The 20532-nt window shown below is 41.1% G+C and overlaps 1 protein-coding gene across 3 annotated transcripts in view; it reads right to left on the minus strand.

Annotated features, from left to right (window-relative positions):
• The window catches only part of LRRC8B (leucine rich repeat containing 8 VRAC subunit B), a 90043-nt gene that overhangs the window by 25000 nt on the left and 44511 nt on the right, over positions 1-20532 (minus strand). For 2 of the 3 annotated variants that reach the window (XM_027838175.1, XM_027838173.1), the window contains exon 2: positions 12813-12869. The gene's annotated coding sequence lies outside the window, so the exon portion shown is untranslated. Of the gene's footprint in view, positions 1-9910; positions 9981-12812; positions 12870-20532 lie in introns of all 3 variants that reach the window. The other variant, XM_027838174.1, reaches the window with a different exon arrangement.

The following is a 20532-nucleotide window of genomic DNA, read 5'->3' on the forward strand; positions in this document are numbered from 1 at the left end:
TCACCAGGTGTTTCTGCGTTAAATATGTGTGTGTATATTAAACTAAATTCCTATTTTTGAATTCCTGTTGACATTATCCTTTATCAACCATTGTGCAAGATACAGCAAAAACCCAATGTAAATTTCCCCATGATTCTATAGGATTTATCCAAATCAAATGTTCCACATACACAGTCATGTCTATAGTGCACCTCTTTTATTAAAATAAGGGAAAAGTGTAAGAAGGCTGTCATCCTTGTGACTCAACAGCAGTGGCATAACAGGTTTTCTGCTCCTAGGGGAAAAAGAATTTGGATGTTGTATTTCATGTGGTATGCCCAGGAATATGTACAGTCTCATAGGTGGTCTTAGTAGATAGAGTGTTGGACTTTGGAATCAGGAAGACCTAAATTCAAATACTAACCTTAGACACTTATTAGCTGTGTGACCCTGAACAAGTCACTTAACCTTTGACTGCCTTAGTTTCCTCGTTTATAAAATTGGGGATAATAATAGAACCTACATTCCAGGCTTCTTGTGAGGATCAAGTGAGATATTATATGGTAAACACTTTACAAAGTTTGAAAGCTTTCCATAAATTCTGGCTATTGTTATTAGACTATATAGTACGTTGTCTACTTTTTCTGTGTAGAACTGTTGTTCTACTACAGAATTCCTCAAGTCTATAGTATTAAGATTTTACTTAGACTTCAGCCTGTAAGGCACAGGGATTTTGTTGGTTTGGGAACTTCCTTTCCACCAGTTCAAATCATCTCTTGCTAGGGGCTTAGTAAAAGGTCTTCAGGAGTTAGTGTGGCTGAAAGTTTCCTATTCCTGAAGATGACCTGGCAACAAGCTCCTCTGACCTTTGCTACCTCCTCGGACCACAGGGATATAACCTATTGCCAGGCCCTTACTCAAGGCTTTTTGAGCTTGGCATCAACTGCCAGGGCTTGTGCTCATCTTCTGATAGACTTGGAGGTGCTGGCATCTCTTATGCCATCAGGCATAGGCCTGGATCCTTTGTGGAGTCTCCGAGATGCTCATATTTAGCAGTGTGCCCCAACTGGATCTGATGATGGATAACAAGACCCTTGTAGTCTGTGTGAGGCTTGTTTCTCGCTCCAGGACTACTTGGAGAGCATTCAGAAAATAGCCTTTTCTGGCCTTGCTGCAGTCATTTGGTTCTGTGTTTTTAAGGCACTCTCTCCTTCCTGGCTCCCAACAGTATCTTAGCAAGCCACCAGGATTCAGGCCAAATCAGATCTTGACTTTGAATATATGAATGTACTAAATCCAATCAGATCAAAGAAACAATGTGAAGTGAAGGGGGTTTTATGGTCTTAACACTATTCTCTTTACTTTTCACCTTCATTATAAAGCCATAAAAGCTTTTCAAAGTGCATAGAATTCATTTGGCAATCTCACCCTTAGTCTTTCAAACCAGAATAACAACAATAAAGCCAGGCATATTTATGTCCCAGTAATCTGTACTTTACAGCTAAAACTCTCTAAAATAATCACAGAAAAAATACACAAATATGAACTACAAGTATTTATATTCATAAGATCCCAAGAGCTTAGGGCAACTTCAAAGATCACTTAAGTCTTGCTCCCTGGTCTCTAGTCATGGCTTCAACAAAACAATTCAAGGTAGGTGGCAGGATGGCTACAGCGCTGGACTTCTGAGTCAGGAAGACCTCAGTGTGACTCCTCTCTCGGACACTTACTAATTGTTTGGCCCTAAGCAAGTCATTCATCCACTCTGTACCTCAGTTTCCTCATCTGTAAAGTGAGGCAGTTGGATTTGATGGCCTCTAAGCTCCACCCAACTCTAAATCTACGAACCTTCAAGAGCTGTCTACGTTGTTCTTATCCAAGGTCCTTCAAAGTAAGAAGCTTATTGTCAAGAACTCTTGATCAGTATCACCCTATTACATCTCTCTAGACCATTCCTTTATCCCTATCCCTTAATAAATCTTTCCTCTTTTCAACAAATCAGCAAGTATTCTGAAATCTATGCAATTTTCTTCCCTTGCTTCTTGCTATTATCTCTCTACACATCTCTCTCTTATTTTCTTACCTTTCTCAATGACTTCTGGATTTGGATGATGGTTTTTCCTCACCACCTCACGCACCCCTTACCATTATCCTTGATGGACCTAAAGTTTTCACATTAATAACCCTGCTCATATCCTGACCATATAGCTCACATCCAAAACCTTCTTTTCCCCCCTTTCTTCAGAAATTCAGACACAACCGTATCCAACAGTTCACCCCCTCGCCTCCAAGACCCAGAATGCTGCGATGTCACTCTTCAACTGCAACGTTCTAACACTTTCTTCTCTCCCACATTCTTACCTAAAGCTTGCTCAATTTTCACTCTTTCCAGTCTAATCTCTATCCCAACTGGCTCACTTTATGACCTCCAAATGCATGGAGGGCTTTCCCAGCTCCACACGTTTCTGCATAGCGTTCTCCGCCTTTAGCTCCCTCCTTCCCCCTAAATTACTACCAGTCCTTCAAAGCCAACTATCTCTTCTATAAAGCCCAAAGTCTACTTCCACTGAGATGGAAGCATCTACCCAACTTATGACCTTTTGGGGAGGAGGACGGAATTGACCGGAGTGGTACATTCGACGAATTGGAATGGGAACAGACTGAAGGCAAGAGGACCAAACAGGAGGCCCAGCAAGAGGATAGCAAAGAGTTCAGTTCAGGGCCTGAGCTTAGGTGGTTTGTGGTAGGAGTTGAAGAGGAAGGAAGGACGCTGGCCTTTCAGCATTGGCCAGTGCCTTAACCCGGGTGCCCCCCAGCCCAGTCTGACGTCCTGCGATATGAATTTCTACTTTTAAAAGTAAAGCTAAGTCACAAATCAAACCTAGTGTTGTTTTTGTTGTTATAGATGTTGTGATTAATACTTATTGTATACCAAAACTGAAAATGCAACCCACGTTTTGGGAAACTCCTTTCCAAGCAGGAAAAACTTTTGAATTACATAAGATTTATTGCAATAAATCATAAAAGGCAAGTGAAGATCAGAGAGAGAAAGGGGGAGGGAGGGAAGGAGGGGGGGAGAGGGAGGGAGGGAGAGAGAGAGAGAGAGAGAGAGAGAGAGAGAGAAGAGAGCGTGAGCAAGAGCTAGTCTTGGAGCCATAAAGAACTGGTTCTATCCAGGTCCTGCTTTTGTGACTAGCAGTGTGACCCTAGGCAACTCTGAAAGACTAATTCATAGAGAAGGAGCTGATCTACAACGGGGGAGGAAATTTCTTCATCTCCAAGTTCCTTATACCAATGAAATCACCAGTCCAATCCAAAATCACCCATTATTGCAATACTGTTTCCTTGAATGTTAATAATATTTTTCCTTGAAGTACGGCTGCCTATAAGTCTCATAAATCTCCATATTAAAAGTGCAATGAGTTTTTTTTCTTTTGGTCTAATTTTGAAACCCCTCCCACCATACACACAACTGGTGCCCCCAATCCTAAATAGCAGTAGCTTCTATCAAGGTCATTCTAAGCCCATTTATTGATATTTAGTGCGACCATACCATTCAAGTAGAGCTCACCACCACCTCCCAATGTCACTGACTGTATATTATTTTTAGGTCAATTGTGAGATCCAGCCAGGTCCCTACATCTATAAGCAATAGCAATCTAGCCTCAAATTGCTTTGTTGCTGAAGACTCATCTTGTGACCCTCACATGGATACTGGTATTTATACTGGCATGAAGAAGGCTGGCACAAGACCAGAAGAAACTTTATAAGCCTGGAGGAGTGTGTCCTTCATCTGGAAGTACCTGAGGGAGCTATTAGCAGCTCTCCCATTCCTTGTACTTGCTATCCATCCAAGATCTGTCTGGGTCTAAGTCCTCTCTGTAATAACACATATCCTACTGGAATGTATGTGAGTTGTGCATTGGGTTTTGCTTTCACCTTTTAGAGTAATGTTTACCTTATGATTATTAATTTAAGAGGACATTAGCTGCTAGATGTTGGGAAATGGGCAGGAAATCACGATCACCTCTTCAACCACGAACTTTGAAAAGTTGTACGAGACTTGGTGAAGGTAGAATTGACAAGACCTAGAAGTGATTTGAATATACAGTAGGGGAGAAGGAAAGACCAAATATACCTCTGAGGTTTTGAACCTGAATGATTAAGAGGATGGTGGCACCATTTACAAAATCAGGGAAGTTAGGAGGAAGGACCATGTTGAGGGTGAAGAACTTTGGGCATCTTGCATTTGAGATGCTAATAGCGTTAAGATGGGGATATTTAAAAGGCAGTTGGAAAGTTCAGGATAGGATCTCTGGAGAGATAGGTGGGATGGAAATCTAGAGGTGATAACTAGAGCAATGGGAATGTTTAAGATCATTTAAGATCAGAGAATGGCAAAAGAAGGATATTAATGACAGTATCTTGGAGAAGATGGCTTAAGAGATGGAGAGAGAATGAGAAACAAAGAAAAAGGAAAGGAAAACAGTAACAGAGGTTGGAGAACATTCAGAGTACAGAAAGTGCCATGACAGGGAAGCCAAGAGAAATGGTGATATTGAGAACAAGGGCACTGATCCATCATGTTCAGTGTTGTGGAGGCGCTCATCATGAGAATGAAGACAGGCAAACAAAAAATTGGATTTACTGACATGCAGGGCCCCATTCCCCTCAGAGAGGGCTGTTTCAGTAGTCGTGGAAGTGAGGGTAGGATTCCCATGACTGTTGCAGAGCCATACTTTTAGAAGATTGACAGGGAATGGGAAGAGCGGGGAGGCAGTAGTTTGAACAGGTAGACACAGCCGAGGGAAGAAAAACTTGTTTGTTTGCCTTTAAAGCATGAGGAAATGGGAGAATATTTGCAAGCTAAGGTAAAAGAGCAAGCATCAAGCAGTGATGGAGGGACCTTAGGAACAAAAAAACCCAGATTAATGGAAAAAGATCATGGGGGGGCATAGAGAATAAATACTTAAATAGAGTTTATTATGTGCCAGGCACTGTGCTAAGAACTTTACAGTATATTATCTCATTTGGTTCTCTAAACAATCCTGGGAAGTGGCTACTATTCTTCTCTTCATTTCACAATTGAGGAAACTAAGGCAGACAGAGGTTAAGTGACTTGCACAGGGTCTCACAGCAAAATGAGCGTCTGAGGTTGAATTTGAACGGCACTAAATCTACTGCACCACCTAGTAGCTGGAAATGGAATGAGATGGGATAGAATGAGATGAGATGAAGAGTATCGGGAGTGGGTTAGTTTTTGTAAAGAAGAAAGTGATTTCTTCTCTAAGACTAGTGAAAAAAAAAGGAAGAGAGAAAGAGCGAGGACATTGAAAGGACTTCAGCAATAAAGGTGCCAGTTCTTGTTGAATGGTCTCCATTTCAGAGAGGAAGGGAAGGAAGAGAGCAGAGTTGGGTGCTTGAGGAGAGAAGATATGAGTGAACAAGAAGTATAGCAGCCTCTAGCAGCACAGGTGAGGAATAGAGAAGGCAAATGAGAGGAGCTCCTCTGGACTGAGGGTTAGCAGTACAGAAAGGGCAGAGGTTCAAGGGAACCAAGAACTCAAGAGGGGAAGAGAGGGCATTGCCCAAGTGGCTGACTACAGGGTCAAGAATGGGTAACAGACAAACATGGTTGATAGATTGGGGGGACAGGGTGAAATTTGGGGGGGTGCAAGTATTTTAATCAGAGACAGGTATGGGAGGAATAAAGGAATGAGGGGTGATGGGACAGGACATTATGGAGAGATGAGAACTTGGGAGTACAGAATTTTAGAGGCACAGAAGTTTTGTGGGATGGTGATATCATAGGAGGCAAGCTTCAAAAATTGTGAGAATAGGGTATTTATTCAGAAGAATATTGAAGTCCTTGACAATGACAGAAGGAACAGAGGTGACAAAGATATTCAGAGAAAAATGAGAGACCGATTGGGAAGTTAGTAGAATAGTAAGAATTTGGAGATGTTGGTTTACTCCAAAGGTTCTTAACTTGGGATCCAGGAAGTTGTTTTTAAAAATATTTTGATAACTGTATTTCCACAATTGATTTCCTTTGTAATCTTATGTATTTTATTAATTTAAAAAACACTATGTGGAGAAGGAATCTATAGGCTTCACCAGGTTGCTGAAGGAGTCCACGACACACAAGAAGATTCAGCTCAAGTGTCTGTGTACAAATTAGGAACCATGGTTGGGAGTCTTCTCCTTGTATTGAAATTAACTTTGTATAGTTAATTTAATATGTAATATTACATATAATAAAATGTATAAATATATAAAATGATATAGAAATAATTTAATGTATGAATAATGTTAAGTATAATTAAACAATATAATGTTAAAATATAATTTGTATGGTTAATATATAGTTCTCTGTGTCCATGGATAGAACCCAAGATCCTTGAGGGCAGAGACTGTTTTTATTTTGTATCTACAGTGCCTTACCCTCAGTAACTGCTTAATTGATGCCTGTGGAACCGACAAACTGAAGTAGAATACAAGGAAAAGGAATAATAAGAGAGCTTTAACTTTCAGAGCAAGAGAGCAGGGAGCAGGGAAGGTTTCCCAGAGGAGGTGGCAGCTGGATCCAACTCTTTCCTGCAACGGTTATTGATTACTAGTTTACAAATGGAGCTCAATAAGAAACTCACCATTTCGTGAGTTCTAATCTCTGTACCATTTGGCACATTCTACTATCTGTCTTGTTTATTTCCAGATGCAGGCTTTTGTTTTTTTCTGTCTTCTTTCTGCCTTCCAGTCTCCTATCCAATCTTCTAGGCCCAGACAAGTTCTAATTCCTTCATGAAACCTTCTTAAAGCACCTTTGCTCCCATCAAAGTTGCCCCTCCTCTGAACTGCTAGGGCACATATCATCCGTATCCCATTCCACCACTTGGCCCAGTACTACTATGCATACATAATGTACTCAGTAAATTCTCGGGGAATGTCAAGACCTTGTTCTAACAGGAACTTATATTTCGATGCTCCTGGAAAGGAACATTCAAAGAGCTTTCAATGATTAATGCAGATGAGTTAAGTGTCTTTTGCTACCTTTTAGAGCTAAAAAGTTCCCCCAAAAGGAGAAAACTAAACTTTTGCCTTAGGTGGCCAGTCCCAGTGTTAGATAGGCGTGATAGTTCACAATTTTCCTTATATCCCATCCAAATTCTCTCCTAAAGAAAACGAATCACAATCCTTCCTGTTCAGTGTTTTGTGGAGACGGAGAACAAGCGGCAAGTATTCTCTTACTAGACTTTCATTTTCTTTAATGCAATTACTCAGTTGCCCTTGAGGAACTTATTTCTCATCTCTGCTAAAGACCCAACTTGTGCCATGGATGGGATTCCAGTTTTTCAAAGGCTTACAAAAGCAAAATACAAAAATTGTCAGGTCAGATTAAGTCAGACTAGAGACAGAGTGACAATATGCATCTGTCACCTGAGGCCAAGCTCCGATAGGAGCATCACAATAAAGGTGGTCATCAGATAATGAAGTAACCACAGGCAATTCTCTTCACTTGCCTAGGCCTCAGTTTCTTCATTTCTAAAATAAGGAGTTTGGATTGGACGTGCATTACAGACCGTGTGAGCTCTAAATCTATGGTCCTATGAATTTCTAAAAATCACAATTCAAGAAAACCATCTACTAAGATATAGAAGTGTTGTGATTTACAATGATGGGGAGAGTACACACATCTATAAAATTATAGTTCTTTTAAAATGGAATTATTTTCTTATGCAGGAATATTAGAATTAACATACTAATTAATTAATTTGCTAATACAGGTTTATTAGTTATTCTAGATAAGCAATGTACCCAGAGACAGTCCATCAGCTGTATGTGTGAATTAACCAATGACCTGCCAAAGTACTGCCTATAAGATTTAGTCTTAGGAATTAGCAACGATCCCAATCTTCTGGAAAATAAAATGTGCCCTCAGCTACATTTCCTAGGATATGTACGAGTCTGAGTCACATTTGAATTTTCCTATTAGAAGTATGGTCACGATTTCTAAAAAACACAAATAATCAAGCTGTGCACGGTTATAGAGAAAACCCTAGAGGCCTTCCAAGGTCTGTTGGGGATTTGCAAGCCTTCTTAGGAGTTGTGTATTTGAAACAAGGCACTCCCAGAGCTCAGAGCAAAATCAGGCTTTTGATGCCCAATATTTTTCATAAGCCGTTGGCACTTGAACACAATTTTCCAAAATGTCTGAAGCCAACGTATAAATCATTCATTATAAGAAACTATAAACTTGTGTCACAGAATTAAAGGAAAGATTCATCTTTCAAAACTCCAAAAGCAAAGTAATGCTTTAGAGAAGTAAATCTAATGACCCAGGATTTGTACATTTTCCACAGTGTTCTCTACAGCTACTGGAAAGCAAACCAACGCTTCTCAGGCAAAGAGCAATGCCCCTAAGTCACATGAGTCATGACGAGGTGGTTCAGGTCCTTCTGCCATTTTAAGTTTCCCAGTATTTTAAAATCTTTTAAAGCAGGTTTTCAAATAAGATGACTTTTTGAAAAGTAAGGTCATATAGCTGACTTCTTTACTGCAACTTAAGTAAGTTTTTTTTTAATCCCAAGAGGTTTATTCAAAATCTCTTAAGAACAGTAATAACTTCTACTAACTAATAGTGATAACTGAAATGAAAAGAAACAAAAAACAAACAACTAATCAGTGACTTTGCATGCCATGAATCCTTTCAAATATCATAAACCAGTCCTTACAGTAAGGTGGGGGAAAAAATATGAAGGTCATTAATGCAGGTCCCTGCCCTCTAAGAGATTACAGAATAATAAGGTAGCAAGGATGCATGTGTAACACAAAGTAGAATATAAGAGAGGTAACAAGGCAGTACAGCAGGTGAGCGGAGCAAAAAAAATCACGTGTGTGTGTGTGTGTGTGTGTGTGTGTGTGGGAGGTCAGTATCAAGGAAGTTTTCAGGAAGGAGAGAGCACTTCAGCCGTACCCTGAAGGATTATTTTAACAGGCAGGGACAATGGAGAGATTATTATAAGTTATTATTATAAGTTAGGGGACAGCTAGAACAAGGCACTGAGGCAAGAAAACAAAATCTGATCAAGGAATTTAAGTAAACTAGCCTGCCAATTGTTTGCCATAAGATGTGCTATTTTAGATAACTATCATAATAACTGACTTTTATATAGTATTTTACATACACATAAACAACATGGACAGGTTGGTTGTAGCCAGACTGAAGACACCCTTGAATGCCAGGCTAAAGAATTTGTACTTTATTTGGTGAGAATTAAGAGGTAAGGTCATCTGCTTGGGAAGCAAATTTGGAGGTTCAACAAGAATGGAAAAGATCTGGAACAGTCACTGTGAAGAATGCATTACAGAGTCTATAAGAAAAGCTTGGCTGAACAGCAGTGAGGGCCAGGGGAGATTAATTAAGACAAATTTTCAGCAGAATCCATCAATAGTTTCATGACAGAGTAAAGGCACACTAATAGGTCATTTAGAACAATGTCTGTGAACAAGAATTGCCTCTATAATACTCAACGACTAGTCATCCAGTTTGTTCCTGAAGACCACCAGAGAGGGCATGCCCACCATCATCTGAAACCTACTATTCCACTTTTGGATAGCTCAAAATTCCTTACATTGAATCTAAATCTATCACTCTGTGAAACTTCTACCTTTTGATTCCTAATTCTTCCCTCTGGAGCAAATTAGAATATAATCCTCCCACATGACAGTCTTTTGAATACTTGAAAACAATTACCAGATTCCCCTAAAGAACTTTATTCTCTAGGCAGAACAAAAAAAGGAATAGTTCCTGTTCTAAAGGAGTTCATGTTCTGTCTGGGGAAATGCGTACATCTACAAATTGATAGTAAAAATACACAAAGTAAACATAAGATTTTTTTTCACTCAAACAGAAGATGGTGTTTCAGCTGACCTTTGAAGGAGGCCAGGGAGTCTAAGATCTGGAGATGAGGAGGAAGTGTGTTCCAGACATGAAGGACAACCTGTGAAAGGACATGGAGAAAGAAGACAGAATATCATACACTAGTGATAGCAAGCAGGTCAGTGTGACTACACTGTGGAGTATATGAAGGGTATGAAATATGTCATAAATTTGAAAAGGCAAGTAAAAGCCAGTTGGGAGAGCCTTTCTAATGTCAAGCAAACACATTTTTATTTGATCTGAAGAGCCAATGGGGGCCACTGGATCTTCTTAAGCCAGAAAACATGATCTGACCTGTGCTTTAAGAATATCACGGGGGCAGCTGGGTGGTGCAATGGATAGAGCACTGGCCCTGAAGTCAGTAGGACCTGAGTTCAAGTATACATAACACTTAACTACCTGCGTGACTCAGGGCAAGTCACTTAACCCCAATTGCCTCACCAAAAAAAAAAAAGAATATCATGTTGGCAACTATGTGAAGAATGGATTGGAGAGGGGAGAGGATGGGGGAAAGGAGATCAATCAGGAAGTCATTATGATGATAGTCCAGGTGAGACACGTTGAGGGCCTGAAGTAGGGTGATGGTTGTGTCAGCATGAAAAAGGAGATGGAGGTGAGAGGTGTTGTGAAGGAAGAAAGGAGGTGATTTGATAACTGATTAGATGAGAGGATTCAGGAAGTGTGAGTTGAGGATAATTCCAAGGTTACAAACCTAGGAAATCGAAGGATAGTGCTGCCTTTAATAGAAATAGGAAGGCAGGAAAGAGAGATGAGTTTGGGAGAGAAAGATGTTGAAATATTTTGGACATATTGAGTTTGAGATGCCCGGATGACATCCAGTTGGCAAAGTCCAATAGGCAACTGACGATATGGAACTGGAGCTCAGAAGAGATTGGGTCTGGATCCACAGCTCCTTGGGAGATGTCTGCACAGAAGTGGTAGCTGGATCAATGAGAATTGATGAGATTGCCATCAATTGAGAGAGTACAGAAAGAGAAGAGGTCCCAAGACAGAGCTATGGGGTGTACCCACAATTAGTGGACCTTAGATGGATAATGATAAAGCAAAGGAAACTAGGAAGGACTGGTTAGAAAAGCAGGAGGAGAATCAAGAAAGCAATGTTACAAAAACCTAGGAAGGAGAGAAAAGCCAGGAGGACTATGTGGCCAACAGTGTCAGATGCTAGAGAGGTAAAAAAAGATGAGGACTGAGAGAACAGGTCATCCAGTTTGAGAACTATTCTATTGGTAACTCTGGAGAGGGATGTTTCAATTAATCGATGAAGTCAGACACAGTATTGCAAAGGGCTGAGGAGAGGAAACAGAAACAATTAGTGTAGATGACTTTTCCTAGTTTTATCATGAGAAGGAGTAGAGATAGGATGGTGGGATGGTGGGATGGTAGGTAGGATCAAGGGCTTTTTTTTAAATGATGGGGGAGACCTGATTGTGCTTGTAGGCAGCAGAGAAGGAGCCAACAGATGAGGAAAAATTGGGTCTCATGTCCCCTGTTAGATTATAAAGTCAAGAAGGCCAAGGACACATTGATCATTGCATCTCTCTCCGAGTATCTGAAAATGTATAGGCCAACCTCCCAGCTAAGCTAAAATCTGCTCTCTGCTGCATTTATGCACTCATACTGAGTGGGGATGAATCCTATATTTGTGTTTCCTTGTCTTTTTTCATGGTCAGTGAGTACTGGGAAGTTTGATAGCAAGTAACTACGTAGGAAGTTAACAGAACATCCCCGAACCTGCCATACACTCAGGAGGCTTCCTTGTAGGCACACAGGAATCCTGAGATTACAGAATGGATCAATGAGTTTGATCTAAAACCAAGAAGGGTGACTTCATCCATCTCGAAATGGGGGAGGGGTATTCTGGAATGGAAAACAATTCTTGTTCTGGTTCAGAAGACACCCTGACACTGTGATGTGGGGCTTCTGACCTACAGAAGATCATGAGAGAAGCTAGATCTGGGGAACTCAGGCTAGGCAGATTTAGAAAGTTTAACTTATCCTGAGGTAGTTTTCACTTCTAATTACCTTACCATGCCATTTCATTTCTGATTTGTATATTATCCTAGTCCTGCAAAGAAAATATAGCAACACATTTCTTAGGATCTTGAGTGTGCGGTCTCTGGGGATAGGAGAGAAAGAGGGTGAGGGTACTCGAACTGAGTATGCACTTACAGGGGCAGTGGCAGAAGGGGGAGGCACTGGGTTTGTCAGATCCCTGAACTCAAGAAGCTAAGCCGATTTGGGGACCAAAAGCTTCGGGAGCCTAGAATCCTCAAACTGGGGTTCAGTGGTAATGGCAAATTTGGAAAAAAAAACACGAAAGGTAGATAACCTCAGAGTCAAAGACAAAAATCCCCTCAATTGGTAAGTTGCAGATTCCTTGCACAAAGGGAAGTGTTTTATCTTTGTATCTTCTGAACTACTATGCTGCCTTCTACACAGAAGACACTTAATGTATTAATAAGGATTTGCTGAATTTAAAGAAAATGAATGCCCAGAAAGTTGCCTGAGATTTGCAGGGCTTAATGGGCAAGACTAGATCCTTTTGAGTTTGCATTTCTTTATTCACCTGTGCCTCATCTTCTACTATCAAAAGGTTTCTTTGACCCTATTAACGTCCAGTTATTGGTCAGACACATGTAGGGGGAGACAAAAGATAAACTGGGAAAAGTTAGCAGCTGATTTTTGGGCTTCAGAAACCCTGGAACCCTAGAGAGTCTAGTGGGGGTGAGACTAGTAATGGATTACTCTAGTAGGTAGACAAAGCTTGGGGACCTGTGAGAGACAGGGTGCCGGTGGAAGTCTGGGGCTCAAGCACAAGGGATACAATTTCCCTTTCCCTCACTGGAGTCCCAGTTCAGACTGCTGGACTTACCCTCTGAATGCTGGTCAACTAGAACCTCAGCAATTACAGTTTCTGCTGGAGGAATTCCTAAAGAGAAATCAGAGGCATGGTGTTATATTTTCCATATGCAGTACAAACATCAAAGACAACTTATTTATCTATGCTTTTTAAGTTTTCAACACTGCCTATACAACAGTTTTAATTATGATAAATTTATAAACATGTACAAGTGCTGGATTGTAAATTTCCACTGTTTTTAAAGAGCTCACTATCTCATTTTTTAAAGCGTTTGAAATGATATGAAGAAAGTTTATCTAAATAAGAAAACATTGAATATACTGTGCTGATCTAACCATGTAGGAATTTTGAATGTTTTATCATCAAAAAAATTGAAATAAGACTACATTATTCATGTAGAACATTACAACTAATGAAGTATGCATTACACCCCTGAGGCCCAATCCATTCTGAAACTGCAGGGCCCAGCTGCTGTACTCTCAAACATTTACCACTATCCACAGGGACATTTTGCTGGGAATATATGCATAATGAAGGCTTTCTCAGGGTGATGATAACATCATCCCAGGTTCCGGATATTACTCTCCAATGGTAGAAACAGTGAAATGTGGTTCCGTTTTCCAATTAAGGTTAATATCATACCATGTGACCTGGTTTTAAAACGTTTTGTTGGTGCCTTTTGTCTGTACATTATTGCCATTAGGAAGAATCGCTTCCCCATCCCACCCCACCCTCACTCACAGACTAAACTCTCCCCTTATTCCATGGGATAAAAATAATTAAAGAGAAATATCAGATATAGTAACCACATCTGGCTGTCTATATAATATTCTGCTCTATAGAGTTAATACCCAGTTTGCTTTAGCCTTGAGGAAGAAGAATGTAAATGCCAGCTATATGTACCCTGCTTTTAAAAAACTCCAGCAAGTCATCATCATCCCTTTTTCCTTCTCCTCAGAAGCGACACACATAAATTAAAAAGTAAGGAAAGTTGAAAAGCCTGCAAATACTTGTAGTCAGACAAAAATGAGAAAAGGATACAGTGGTTCCAAGAGAACCAGCTGCCTACATGGTCTGCCAAGATGGTTATTTTGTTGCCTGAATGTAATACGTTGGAGTCAAGACTGCAGAAAAACTGACTTGCCCCAATTCATCAAAGGAAATGCCAAAGAATTAGGGGAGGGCGGGGAGAGTGTTGGTTTTGTTCAGGCCTGAGACGGAATCTCCAAAACGACTAAATAACATGTATATTGGAGGACCTGTAACTGATGATCAGAATGCTACCCTTTTCAATCCTTTGTTCTTCAGTTGCCAAATGATACCCCAAGGAGGACAGCAGCTCTTTGCAATACCTAAGGATAAGAAGGCCACGGGAGGCTTATCTGCTTTCGAGTAGAACACAAGGCCCAGAAACCCCTTTATTGGGAAAACTGAGAGAGCTGCCTTTGACACTGCCCCGCTTCCTCCTCACTGGCTGAGATTCTATGGACTAATAAAACCTCCTGATGCTGCCGCGATGCCACAAGGAGAGAAATGCGAAGCTGGGCTCCACAGACTGGAATCTCACAGAAGGTTCTCCAATAGTAAACATTTGCCTTTTAGTTCAAGCTTGGAAAATCTTGCAAGACAGAGGGCTGGAAGACACATGAGGACTCCAAAGAGATGGTCTGAATGCCACGCAAATGCATGGGTCTCTTCCTCCATTTCGTCAGTCTGGTGGAGAATGAACAATCACCCAGAGTTAACAAGCTCTTCTGGGTTAACCAACTTACAGAGCCATTTACTGGCCATAAAAAGGTTTTCCCAGTGTTTTCTAAGGAAATAATCTTCACAAATAACAGAAAAGATCCCGGTGCCAGCTCTATTAGCTTGTGGTGGGATGTTAGAATGACGAGTTCAACTTTGAGTAAAGACAGACTTGGCTTCAAATTCCACTGCTAAGTCTTAGTAGCTATATGATCTTGGTAAGAATCTCTCAAATCTTACTTTCTTCAACTGTAAAATTGGGATAATCATACCAAGGAGCAGCTGTGGCTCAGTAGATAGAGAACTGGCATCAGTCAGGAAGACCTGGGTTCAAATCTTGCCTGACACATGCTTAACCTCTCAGTGTCCTAGAAAAGTTGCAAAGCAGAGGCCAATTTGCATTGGTAGAGGAATTTTCTTTACTGAAAGTTCCTCTACCAATAAAATCAGATGTCTAGATAAAAAAAAAAATTACCTGTAAGTTCCTGCCTCGCAAGATTGTTGTGATGAGGAAATAAGGTGTTGTCTCTAAGTTGTAAAACTTAAAAGTCCACTAGAAATGTCCACCTCAATTATGAGTGCGGAAGCCAATTACCTGCCGTAGGCCAGGGCTTTGTACACCACAGCTACTTTCCAGGAACTCATAACCAATTAAAGGGAGTTTTGTTCTTAGCTTAGATTGCAGGGGTTTTTAACCTGAGGTCCATGAACTTTTTAAAAAATATTTTGATAATTATATTTCAACACTTGGTTTCCTATGTAATCTTATGTATTTAGTTTTGTGTAATTGAAAATGTTATTCTGAAAAGGGGTCCATAGGCTTTACCAGACTGCCAAAAGGGTCCGCGAAACAGAAAAAAAAAAGTTAAGAAACCCCAGGTTAGAGATGTTTATTCTTGCTCTCTTTTAAAACTCTAGAGAATGGGGAGGAAGTTGTAGTTAAGACTTTACAGGAAGGCAAAGGAAAGGAAATTTGGTGTGGCTGCCAAGGTGCTAAGGGGCCAAAAGGGACAGTGACAGTTGATGACTCACTCTCCCCCTGCCCCCTCAAAAGAGCAGTTTGCTTATAGCAGTCTGTAGGGACTGAGGGCCTCATTTCCAGCAAGTATGGAAAGCATGGTGAATTCAGTAGTTACCCGTACTATGTATGATGCTAATATGGTCATCTGATATGGATATTAGTGTGTGTGATCCAATGGAAAGAGCATGGGACTTGGAGTCAGAGGACCTGAGCATTCCAGATCTCCCATGTGATACTTGTGTAACCTCTGGCAAATCACTTAAGTTCTGAGGTTATAACCTCTGCGAGAAGTCCATTCCCTTATCTGACAAGAGAGGAGTTTGGACGAGATTACCTCTAACATCCTTTTCAACTTTAAGTCTATGATACTATGACCCTCCCCCCTTAAGAGACAGTAATGAGGCTTAGGGAACGGCCCTCAGGTCTGCAGATTGTCAGGGAAAATGAACAATTTCTTAACAAAACAGAAGTAGGAAGGGTTTCAATGTGAAAACAAGGAGGAGACAGAAGGGAATCCTGACCTGGGTGAAATAGGGTGTGTGGGTGTGTAAGAATGTGCCAGAGGAGGAAAAGAAGAAATAATAAACACTTGGACTTAAGAAACAGAGGAAGCTCTTCCTGAAGAAGGGGGAACTGTGCCCTCTGATGAAGAAGCCGCTTCTGACTTCCAAGTAATGGTGATGGGGAGGAACTACAGGTATTAGAGCAGCCGTGCAAGGTCAAGGGCAGAAGAGATTTTGAATGGTGACCAAGGATTCCTGCTAAGGGATAATAGTATCAAATTAAGTCAATAAGCATTTATTTAGTGCCTACTATATGCCAGACACTGTGATATGCACTACAAAGAAGGGCAAAAACCCCAAAACAAAACAAAACCAATCCCTGCTCTTAAGGAGCTCAGTCTAATGAGGAAGACAGTGTGCAAACAACTATGTACAGACAAGCTATGAAAAGGAAAAGTTGGGTAGGATCAACAGGAGAAAGGGCATTGGGAAAGGCTTCCTGGAGAAGGTGGGATTTCAGCTGAGACCTGAAAGAAGCCAGGAAAGCCAGGAGGCAGAGATGAGGAGGGAGAGAATCCTGAGTATGAGGGACAGTGGGAGAAAGCGCACCAAGTCTGCAGATGGGAAGCTGTGGAAAAAGAAGTTCTGAAGACAAAACAAAACAAAACAAAAACAAATGATTCTTATGAAGAGGAAACCGTGGAGTGGTCTAAAGAGACTGATATGGACACACAGGGAATTCATCAAGCAACCTAGCCTTAAAAAGATATTTAGAGAAGAGGGAAGCAAGGACAGGTAACAGATGATGAAGACTTTGGAGAGCATGTCATGGTCTGGTGAAAATATCATCAGGAATGCCACCGCTCACAACGAGCTGAGGTTGGCAAGCAGGATTAAGGACAAGAGAAGCTGTGCGTGTACATGTGTGTATGTATGCATGCATATGTGTATATGTGTGTGTATGGGTGCATGCGTGTATATGTGTGTGTGTGCGTGCGTGCGTGTGTGTGTGTGTGTGTGTGTACATGGTATGTACTGGCTTAAATAGGAAGAGGAAAGGCCTCAAAGAAGTAAGAAGTGATGCCCGGGATGATCAGAAACAATGGAGAGAAGTTTTCGCTCAACAGTTACTTTGCTTCTGTTTCCTGTCAAGAAGAATGATCTTTGAAATGCAAAGTTAAAAATGACCAACAGGCATCTGAAACTCAAGCTAAGGAGGCAGATGGTAAGAGCACACTCAGCTGCCATAGTAAGGAAGCACTCAGTTGCCCTCGATGAGTTCTCAAGCCTCCAGATTTGGTATTAAAAGAACAGGCAGAGAAATGAGTGCTGAACCATTCTCGGGGGATGTTGGAAGTACTGTCAAGAATAGGAGAGGGACTGACGGATTGGAGATGGGCAATTGTCCTGATTTCCATCTCTATCTCCCCCAAAAAGGGTGTGGTTGGGGCAGAGAGGAAATTCTACAAACTAAGATCCATGAGTTTGATTTCAATTCCTGTTGTCACACAGTGGGTCTGTGGGCCAAAAGGCCCATTAAGCACCAGGCCACTATAAACTTTTTACAAAGGATGGGAGAATACAAGTCCTGCCAGCCTACCTCCCATGGCATTGTTTCCCACAAATCTGAAAGGATACTATCTATCAAATTCAGTACCAATGGTTCCAGCCAATGGGCTGACCTATATGTAAGGGAACAGGCACTCAGACATTTGTGGATAATCTGTATAACCATAGCATGAAAATTAAGGTTAGGAAAAATCTACTGTTAGGCTGGGGCAACTAGGTGGCACAGTGGATAGTGGCACTCTTGGGCCAGGAGTCAAGAAGACTCTTCTTCCTGTGTTACTAGCTGTGTGACCCTGGGTTTAAGTATACTAATTGTTAGAGATGTGAGCAAATTGGAACACTAATGTATTGTTAGTGGAGTTGTAAAGTGATTCAACCATTTTGGAGAGCAATTTGGAATTACGCCCAAAGAGCTATAAAACTGTGCATACCCTTTGACCCAGCAATAGCACTTCTAGGGCTCTATCCCAAAGAGATCATAAAAATGGGGAAAAGACCTACATGTACAAAAATATTTATAGTAGCTCTTTCTGTGGTGGCAAAGAATTGGAAATTTCGGGGGAGCCCATCAATTGGGGAATGGCTGAACAAGTTGTGGTATATGAATGTAATGGAATACTGTTGTGCTGTAAGAAATGATGAACAGGCTGACTTCAGAAAAACCCGGAAAGACTTGTATGGACTGATGCTGAGTGAAGTGAGCAGAAGCAGGAGAACATTGTACAACGACTAACTTTGATAGATTTAGCTCTTCTCAGCAATGCAAGGATCTAAGACAACTCCAAAAGACTCATGATGGAAAATGCTACTCACATGCAGAGAAAGAACTATGGAGTCTGAATGCAGATGGAAGCATACTATTTGCTCTTTTTTTTCCTTCTGTTTTGTTTTGTGCCCTCTGTCTTGTGGTTTCTTCTATTGGTTCTAATTCTTCCTTACAACATAGCTAATGTGAAAATATGGGGAAAAAAAGGATAAACATGTAGGCATTGATCCCACATCCCAAAGAATCATATCTTAACTAACTGGCTTCCTGAAAGTTCCAGCTAAAATCCCACCTTCCTGATCCACCTTAATGCTACTGCCTTTCCTCAACCAATTACCTCCAATTTTTCTTGTCTCTAACTGTTTTGTACATAGCTTTTGTTTTCATGTTGTCTACCTCATTAGACTGTGAGCTCATTGAGAGCAGGTTCTGTTTTTTGCATTTCTTTGTATTCTCAGCATTTAGCTCATAGTAGGAGCTTAATAAATGCTTACTGACTGGTAAAGTGCCCAATATCCCTTAATGAAGTTATTAAGCTTAAAATAAGCTGCACCTGGGGCAGCTGGGTGGTACAGTGAGTGGAATAGAGTGTCAGCCTGGAGTCAGGAAGAGTGAGTTCAAATCCAGCCTCAGACACTTACTGGCTGTTTGATCCTGGGCAAATCACAAACCACTCCAGTGTCTTTGTCAAGAAAACACCAAATAGGATCACAAAGAGACACAACTGAAATGCATACCATAGGCAGTTAATGTTTGAACTGAATGATTTCCAAAGAGCTTGGGAACATAATCCACTGTCATAAAAGAACAATCCTAGCTAAGTTGAGGCTTCATTGTCAAAAGGCTGGTGAGCAGGTGATAAAAATTATGGCTGCAGCAACTCAAGAAATTACCTACTAAGGTTTGGAGGAATTTTGGGTGGCGATTATATCTTAAGTTGTAATGAGGGAGAAGTGATCAGGGCTTTGCCACAGGGTAGGGTGGAATGTTTAGATGGCTCCAATAGCACCATACATGGATTTCTTCCTTTCTTGACAGTTCTGCAACAGCATCCACTTTCCCCACATTCAGAAGCTGCTAGTTAGAGCTTTAATGCATATATCCACATGAATGTAATCTCACCTCTTTGCCCACACAAAGACACACACACATCCCATATTCTACTAGAGCCCTACATTGAGGAGATTACCCTGACTTTTCTAAGGCAGTGACAGAAGGGTTGAAAACTGGTAGATCATATTAGAAAGTGGGAGTCAAAAAAGACACCAGATGTCATGTACCCCAAACCCTATGGCATTCACAACAAATGACCATCTTACCACCATCATCCCTCCCTCCAACTGCTTAATGTCTTATTCATTTATGCTAAATAACACCTGATTCCTCAAGGATGGGGGAAAAAGCACTTAGCACAGTGCTTGGCACATAATAGGTACTATACAAATGTTTTTTTCCTCTTTAATTCCCCTGTATTCCAAAGATGGGAAAGTAACTTACTACCTCAGGAGTTAGCCCATTCTACCCTGGACAGCTCCAATGATTAGGTCCTCATTTTCAGAACCTAATGTGGGTGTTTCCCCAAAGGTGTATCCTTAACCTTTTCTTCCTTTGTTTTTCATGGCAATTCCTTCCTTCCTTCTTTCCTACCTTTCCTTCCTTTCATCATTCTTTCCCTCCTTCCCTCTTCTTTTTTTCTTTTTCTTCTTGAGACTGGGTCCCCCTATCTCAACCAGGTTAAAAATGTAGCAGCCATTCATGGGCCAATCCCATCACTGACTGGCACAAAGCATTGACCTGCTCTCTTTCCAGCCTGAGCTGATTTGCTCCACCTTAGGCCGGCTGGTCCCCCCTTGTCTGTCTCCTTCCTGTTTCCACACTCTTACCATACCCATGCCAGACTAAGCACAGATGCCTCAATGACTACGTTCCTACCACAGCTTAGAACCCCAGAGCTCAAGGGATCCACCAGCTTTATCCTCCCTAGAAATAAATAGCTTATGTGAGCCAGCATTACTGGCTATGACAGTAGCTTTCATTTGGCATGGTCTCAACTACCACCCTACTGCAGATGACACTCAAATGTTGACCACAAACCATGACCTTTGTGAGCTCCAGGTGGTTTCTAAG

The sequence above is a fragment of the Vombatus ursinus genome, unplaced genomic scaffold (assembly GCF_900497805.2).
Source record: "Vombatus ursinus unplaced genomic scaffold, bare-nosed wombat genome assembly UNPS02014825.1, whole genome shotgun sequence".
Classification (NCBI taxonomy): domain Eukaryota; kingdom Metazoa; phylum Chordata; class Mammalia; order Diprotodontia; family Vombatidae; genus Vombatus; species Vombatus ursinus.